The sequence below is a fragment of the Haemorhous mexicanus genome, chromosome 1 (genome assembly GCF_027477595.1).
Source record: "Haemorhous mexicanus isolate bHaeMex1 chromosome 1, bHaeMex1.pri, whole genome shotgun sequence".
Taxonomy (NCBI): Eukaryota; Metazoa; Chordata; class Aves; order Passeriformes; family Fringillidae; genus Haemorhous; species Haemorhous mexicanus.
Window position 1 is genome coordinate 150633938 of NC_082341.1, and position 7975 is coordinate 150641912.

The window sequence follows — 7975 nt, forward strand, 5'->3', positions numbered from 1 at the left end:
TTTGTTTTATTTACTGCTCAACTTTTTGAAAAAAAAAAAATTTGAAGGGGCACATTTCTTGCTAAAGACAGCGTTTGTTTTCCAACATACAAACTTAATGGAGACAAGGAGCAAATCTTTGCCTTTCTGTTCTATGAAATAGGAAAATCATTTTGCAGTAAATTTTGCTCCCCTCTTTTGGTGGAAATGTTTATTAACAGGCTTGGAGCCCTGATGGACCTAGGCAAAGCTTAACAATGTCTGACAAGCCATTCACAGTAAAACTGGTTAATGTCACCTTTACTTAGCTGAGATGATTTAGTTTCTCTTGCCCCTTAGCCCATTATGTCAAAGAGGTAACAATAAATACGTAGGAAATAAAAATTAGCCTTACTTCTGTGTTTAAATGGAAGCAATGCAATAAACAGAACCTGTTCATTTTCTATACACTGCTTAAACCTGGAAACCTTTTTCCAGCAAAACTCCATATTGGATAGGCAACTTGATCCCACAGCATTTACTCAGGAAAATGCCCACAGGGCTGGAGTTCCCTAATGCACAGGAAAGTCACATATAATTCTCTCTTCTGAATGATGCTGGAAAGCCTTTGCAGGTCCATTGAATCTATTTCTGTCACATAGGTTTCTCTTCCAGGTGTAAAAAGAAATTGTAATTAAAGACAGCCAAAAATGTCCCAAATTATTAATCTTAACTCTGTTGTCTTCAAAGATGTGAGTGGAGAAAATAGAAAAAACAGTGAATGAACAATAGACATCATGAACTTAAGCTCCTAATTTTTTTGCCAGTCCTTGTAGGGAGAACTTCCAAAAGAAACTGCCCTATTAAAAATAAGCCCATATTTTATGCCAATATGTTTTGTTAAAAACATATTTCTATGCTTACCATTGATAATTTAAATATTAATAAATGGCTGAAGTAACTAATTATTATGATAATTAAGTAATTACTGTAATATTGAATTCAGATGTATCCAAAAGAAGGCATCCTAAGACTACCACAGATTTAAAAACTGTTTTGAATATTACTTATCTCTGATTGCCAGAATTATGTGATTTATCTGTACAGGAAAACATCATCTAAGTGAACAGGATTTGGTTTCCAACCAGAGATTCCATTATGTTCAATCAAAATTGCAGTTTACCTGGTTACAGGAAAAGCATGAATAAAATTCCCATTCAGCCTTGCATTACCTTTCCAGGAATACTGTAAGTGCCATGTTCTAAATGTGAAGTTTATTTCCCCCAGATTTTGATGTGTTGGTATTTTCTCACAAATCATATACTTGGAGTTGGGCAGAGACCAGAGGATGTGATGATGAGATAAAATTCCTGAGGAAAGAAAGGGTTTTTTCCACTTAGGGGCTTTTATATATCTTTTTCTGCACTATTTTTGGAAGAGAAAAACAGAACTTGTAGGGTTTTGCCACAGTTGTGGCCTGTTTGTAGAACTCTTTCCCAGATCATTCTATTAACTGTTTTATGTAATTAATAACACATTCACGTTAGAGTTGAAATCTAGTTTTTGCTTTTGTGGCAGGAATTTATCAGCATGTTGTTTTTTTTTATCTAATCCGCTTCTCTGAGATATTTTTTCAGTATTCTCAGGGGCTTATATAAGGTGAAACTCTATCAAATAGGTCAAAACCCTTTTTTTTCCCTGTAACTACTTTTAAGCTTGATTCTGCACAATTTTATGTAAGTAGCCCTGGAAGATGATATGAATTTTTGTCAGAGGCTTTCTTTTCTGAAGTTGTGTCTGTAACCACAAAAAGTTTCCAAATTAATATCCATGTTTACTCCCAAAGCAGTCACATGAGTAACTCCTTATGGCATTTTATGACTGTGCTACATTTATGTAAATTATTGAATATTCAGTTTAATAACAGAAAATAAAGCACTTTCAAGGACACAGCTCAGAAAAAGAGGCCCAGGTTCTTAAAGATGACTGAATTTCCCACCCCTATGAAGACACAGAACAGGATGGAATTAACCAATCTGAAAGAACCCTTCTTTATAACTCTCTGGATATAAAGATTTAAACTCTCTAAAAGGAATTCTTTTACCAAGTCTCTTAGGTGTTTATACTGCTTCAAGAAATGACCTTGCATTGGGATCTCAGCTTCCATTTGGCTGCTTCCAGCACTCAAGCTCATTTGCCCTGATGCAGAGAGAACTGCACTCCAGGTAAAGGAGCAGTTTTGTGACTTGTTTTTATGGCTAGTGGTAATAGTCGCTTCCTAGAAGCCCCTCTCCAGCATTCTGACTGAAGAGGGCACAAATATTCTGAATTTTGTTTGGTAGCAGATTTCCAAACCAAAAAATAAGATCATATCTATGATATCATATCTATGATTGTCCTGTTTGTCCAATGAAATTTGCCTTATTCTTTGATAAAATCAGGCAACAACAAATTGGTTTGTTTGCATCCTGACCAAATATGTCAGAATTTATGAGATGACATTTGCATTCTATTTGCATCCTTCTCATTAACAGTTTTTGTTACAGATTGTGCATAAACCACAAAACATTAAAACGTTTGCATGCATTTTTCAAAAGATACAAGGAAAAGAAATAGTAAAGAAAGTTAGAGCACAGTTGGATTCTATAAAAACTGCTTTTTAGAGTCTTTCCTCAATGCACTCTTCTGTAGTAAATATTATTTTATGAGTCTTCTAGGGTCATATAATAAATACAATAAATAAGACTTCTGTAATGAATATTACATTATTACCCTTCTAGGCATTTGGATTGTTCCTGTGAGATAGTTAGCTGAAAATTTCTAGAATATCTCAACAGTTAATGAAACAAACATTATAAGCAAGAAAGTTGTTCAGCTTGCAAACATCATATTTTTACTTTTTTCTTTACACTGCATAACATTGTATTTTCACTTTTTTTTTCACACTGAGAAAAGTTCCAGTAAGACTGCACTGACCTGACAAAGAAGACCAAATTATAAAAGGATAAGTAGTTTGGGTTTTTTTCTTTTTTGTGATGTCTTTCCTTGGGAGAAGAATTATTCAGAAGAAACTTTTTATTGAAATAATTTCATTGCAGATGTGAAGCAGCAAAAAGCTCCAGGGGACTTGTATTTTCATGTTGTTCTCAATGATATGAGCAGTAAGAGAGTGAAATTATCATGTGATTTATGGGATAAAGGGGTTAACTGGGGAGCTAAACCAGGTAAGAGAACAAGGTTGCTCCAGGGCTGGGGCCACTGTGGGCAAGAGTGAGTTGATTGAGTGGATTTGGAGATTGTGTTCTCTCCTTTTTCTTGAGATATTCTAAAGAGTCATGTTTCCAAAAATGTTGCCTGCCAGTGAATAAAGAAGGGCAGGGCTCTCAGCCCAGTGCTTCCCATGAACAAAGTGTGTGATTGCTTTGCCATAACAAAGAACTGGATTTGGGCTTCACCAAGTGCCTCCATGTCTCTTCTAGCACGTTTTAAAACACAAATCAGCTGATCAGTCCTGCCTTGCTTTCCAGCCTTACCTCTTCTAGAGGTAGGTGTAATCACAGGAGAAAAACAACAGCCCTGAAGGCTGGTGTAGGTGCTTGCCAGATCACCACACTTCTTCTCAGTGTCTGCTTACAGACCTGACCTTCACTGGAAGAGCTGGGTGGACATTTTCCAGTCACCAGAGCAAACAATCAGCAGAGGTAGGTTGATTTCTGCCATTTATTGTACCTATTTTTCTCATGATATGTGGGGTAATTCCACATCACAAAGAAAGAGGGAAAACCAGGGTGCTGTGATCTCATAATAACTTGCTGCATCCAGCAAACAGAAGATATAGCACAGAGATGTCCCACTCAGCTTAGTTTTAGGGAGAAAAAAATGCAACACACCCAAATAAGAAACCTCAACACTGTTTTGAGGGAGGATAACCAGGTCTGATCAGCAGAAAATAATATTTTAAAGTTGCCAGGAGGTGTGAATCCAAACAATTTTTCAAGATCTGCTGCTTTTTCCATGATGACCTAATATTTGAGGGCAAGTCCATCAGTTCTGATTTCCATGAGGTGAAGGTTCAATCCCATGGCTGGATGTTAGATGGAGGTGGGGTTTATGTTATTACTGCAGATAGTAAATGGTTTGGTTGTTTTGGTGAAGACTCAGTTTGCAGCTGGTAAAAACCCTGAGCATTGCTGCAGAACCTAGTCTAACATGTTCTCAGGCCTGTTTTGCAAAGGGGAAGGTTCAATGAGGAGACACTGGACTGTGGTATAACAAGAATTCAGAAAGTGTAGCTGAATTTATGACTGCTGAAGGTTTTTAAAGGATGCAGCCACCTCACTTGGTACCAGGCCAGACTTACCCCTATATTACTCCATTGACTGAAACACACACAAATTTGACTCACTGCTAATGAGACTGGTTTTACCTAGAATATTCAGTTCTGCAGCTACCCTCTGAGTGCCAGGAGGAATGTGTCTGGTGCTGGGAAGAGTACAGGACATGTTGGGTTTGGCTGGAATGACTGTTTTGGTTGCTCATTGAGTGTTCTCATGTCTCCTTGCTCTTGCATTCAGCTTCATCCCTCAGAAGGTGTGACTTGAGATTTTGTATACATTCACAAGAAATCTGTAACTGCAGACTCAAAACTCCTGAAAACTCAAAGCTTTCTTACATAGATTTTATAAAAAAGCCCAAATGAGAGTCATGGGAAAACTGTCTTTGGAATGATATTGCTTTCTGACAAGATGTGTTTTCTTGGGAGAATGGTGAATTATCTCTTACATTTTCTAAGGCATTGACCTCACTGGTGATGTAGCACACACAGCCACCATTCTCCTCACTGAGTAGGGAAGCCACCATTTCATTTATTGCTGTGATTTATGTTATGTTGTGTTATTTTTCAAAGCCCAGTGTCCAAAGCTTTCTAATTCTCCTAATTTCAGAGTTCAGCATAAAAACATGAAAAGCCAAGGGCTGCAAAACCAAAAGAAAACTGTCAAGAAGAGGGGAAAAAAACGAAGACAGAGAAGAAATGTTGCTCATTACCAGATAAGCCACGGGGACTAAGTGACTTCCAGACAGATTTGTAGCCCCCACAATTCACAGGTGAAGAGAGAATGAAGACCCACATGGTTGTGCACACCTCAAGTCCCTTTCCCAAAGGGAGTTGCAGGCTTGTCCTGACCCTGGACACTTCTTGAGGGGGCTCAATCTCCCCTAAGGTGTGGAGGAGAGCATTCCCTTGGCTGATACAGCTGCCTCCAGCCACAATTCACATTTCTGAGAAACCACATGGAGGACACAGGGACTGCAAAGCCATTGCTCAATGTACTGAAGAAAACTTTGACAGAAGACAGTAAAACAATAATGATGTTGGTGTGGATGATACTGAAGACTACACTTACAAATTAGCACATCTCCCTGAAGTTTTCTAAGCCCTTGGACACCTAAAGCTGAGGAACTGCTTTCTATCATGAGAGTGATTGAGAAACTCGTGTGGCTAACCAAGAAACTTGATTACTTCACTATCTTAGTTGTTCAAGAAGCCCAGAAGATATCAACGAGTAGTGCAGAAGCTGAAAAACCAACAGCTGAGCTCAGAAAACAGGATCTGACTAAATTGCACCACATGAGACCCTAAACTCCTATTAACTTCCAAACCAGAGCATTAAGTTTTCCAACCCTCTCTCATCTCCAGTTATTATTTTCAATTCTCTTCACCATACAGAAAATGGTGAAGATATGGACATTTTTACATATCAAGCATCTTCTGATTTCTGATTAGGGCATCATCACCTTTTCAGAGAATCTCAGTTCATCCTAGTTTTTGAAAATTACCTTGAAAAGAACAAAAAGTTATTCCAGAATTTTCATCATAATCCAAGTTTTGCAATACTTTTCTTTCAAATAAGTACAGCTTTTTTTATGAGTACAGCTTTATCTGTCAGACTGAATGTAGAGGCAGGGTTCTTGTGCAAAGAACATCTCACAGTATGGCACCCTTGCCCAAACTTCAGGGCAGGAGTATAAAATTATACTTAATTCTGACTCTCATTTTTATTCAAATGATGAATAGGAAATCAACACTATATACTGTGCTTCAGGGTATCTTCGTCATAAGACTATTTGTACCCAGAAATGTAGATAAACTAAACCTCAATTAACCAAATCTGGTTATAATCCTTCCCTATGGGCACTCAGCATATTTAAAAAGAGGTAGCACTATAACTTGGTAATTTAGCTAAAAAAGAGCAATAAAACTGTCTGCTTAAGAAGAAAAAGCATAGATAATGGTCTCTATCTGCTGGATTCCTGAAATCTTCTGTACTACCCTAAGCCTTTATTGCATCAGCCTCACTGATTTCATGTTCCAGGGTTGGTCTTTAGACCAAGATACTCCATATAGTTCACAGTTCACAACTGAACATCCAGTTTTGCTTTCACTGAAATGGTTTTACCCATTTCCTGTATTTCTCTTACTTTTGTGCCAGTAAGTGGCAAAGATTTAAAAAAAATAGAAATATTTCAAATAAGTACTCTCAGCCTCTGGGCCTGAACTTACCTCTATGTATACAGCATTCTCTATCCTCTAAGAAAAGATCTGTTTCCACTATTAATATTTTCTTTATGGAGCAGAGTGTTCAAAGCAGATGTGTCTATATCAGTATGCCTTAAGGATGCACAGTTGCCCGTGCTGCTGTGACAGAGGATAGAAGTAGGATTCCTCACATTACACAGTGGTTGCTTTATTCCCAGCATCTCTAAAGTCCCATTTTGACCCTCGATAATGCCCTTGCTTCCCCCATCACTTAAGACTATCACTTCTATGAGTAGCAGTAGCATTTCAGCTCATGAACTCACAACACTGTAAAGTATAAGGAAAATTGTCCCCCAGACCCAGCACAAAGCCAAAGGAAAGCCATTGTGCTGTTAGTCTGTCATTGGGTCACTTCCTATCAAGACTTTCTACATCTAAGTTAGTTCAGAAGCAATAAAAAGCAGCATTATATGTGTCAGTACTTGCTGGAAAGTTGTTCAGTTTATGGCTAAAATAAAGACTCAGGATTTAGAAAGAGTCCAAATCCTCAGTCACGCAGTGTTATTCAACAGGGTGAATAAAGAATCTGGTCAAGTAAATTACCTGCTCATGCCAGCTGTTGGCTCTAATTTTGTGATTTCCACCATTGTTGCATACACATATTTAAACTCTCCTTTAAATGTTTTCTGCTTCAAAGAAAAAGGCTTACCAAATTTCCACTAAGAAATCAAGCACCTGATAAAGTATTGCATTTCAAGCACCCGATTGTTGTCACAAATCATTTTTTTGCTGTGAATAATAAAGCCCCAAGGAGATTTTACTCTTATATTGTCTTTGTCAATTTTAAGTTAATTTGCCTGCATGTCTATGACAGATGCTGTTATATCTCACTGGATCCTGAGGTTTTATGAATGATTTCTGAATTTAAAAAAAAAATCCCAGACAACTATTTTAAGCACCAGTTGGGATTTTCTTAAACTGCTTTTTACAGGGAAATAAATGATTTGTTTTGACTATTTCAAGAGTTTAAAAATAAACTGTCAGTATAAGAGGGATAGGCTTGCATTTTAGAATTATACTGCAGGAACTGTTCTTAGATTTTCACTGCTGTAGTTTGGGATGTTGAAGCTGTTTATGAGATAATGTGAACACTGTGGAAAGAGAGACAAGTTCCCAGTCTGACCCTGACCCAATATAAATCAAGAGCAGCTCTTGCTAAAGCTCATTATGAGATTGGTGAAACAGAGAGCAGATTCCAGCCCAGCCTGACTCCTAAACAGTGCTTTGTGTCAAGTGTGGAGCACTTTCAATGGCTTTGGGTAACCATTCATCTGAGCAGTGGGATTCATGGCTCTGTCAAAGATGTCATGCCATCTTTCCCCAGATTTTTTTCTTTTTTGATTTTTTTTTTTTAATAAAGAACAGTGTAGCATTTTAATGGGAATTAGCTCATGAGTAAGAAAGGAAAGATATTTTCTG

At 37.6% G+C, this 7975-nt stretch overlaps 2 long non-coding RNA genes across 3 annotated transcripts in view; both read left to right on the top strand.

The window, feature by feature from the left end:
* LOC132338160 (uncharacterized) overlaps positions 1 to 2181 on the top strand; it is a 118124-nt gene extending 115943 nt beyond the window's left edge. Inside the window, exons 8-9 of one of the 2 annotated variants that reach the window (XR_009489398.1) lie at positions 1066 to 1205; positions 2067 to 2171. This is a non-coding gene — a long non-coding RNA (uncharacterized LOC132338160). Of the gene's footprint in view, positions 1 to 1065 lie in introns of both variants that reach the window. The other variant, XR_009489397.1, reaches the window with a different exon arrangement.
* Positions 2182 to 2188: 7 nt separating this feature from the next.
* LOC132338168 (uncharacterized) lies at positions 2189 to 7322 on the top strand. The gene is made up of 2 exons (XR_009489401.1): positions 2189 to 3659; positions 4902 to 7322. It is a non-coding gene; the product is annotated as an uncharacterized LOC132338168 (long non-coding RNA).
* The last annotated feature ends 653 nt before the right edge of the window (positions 7323 to 7975 follow it).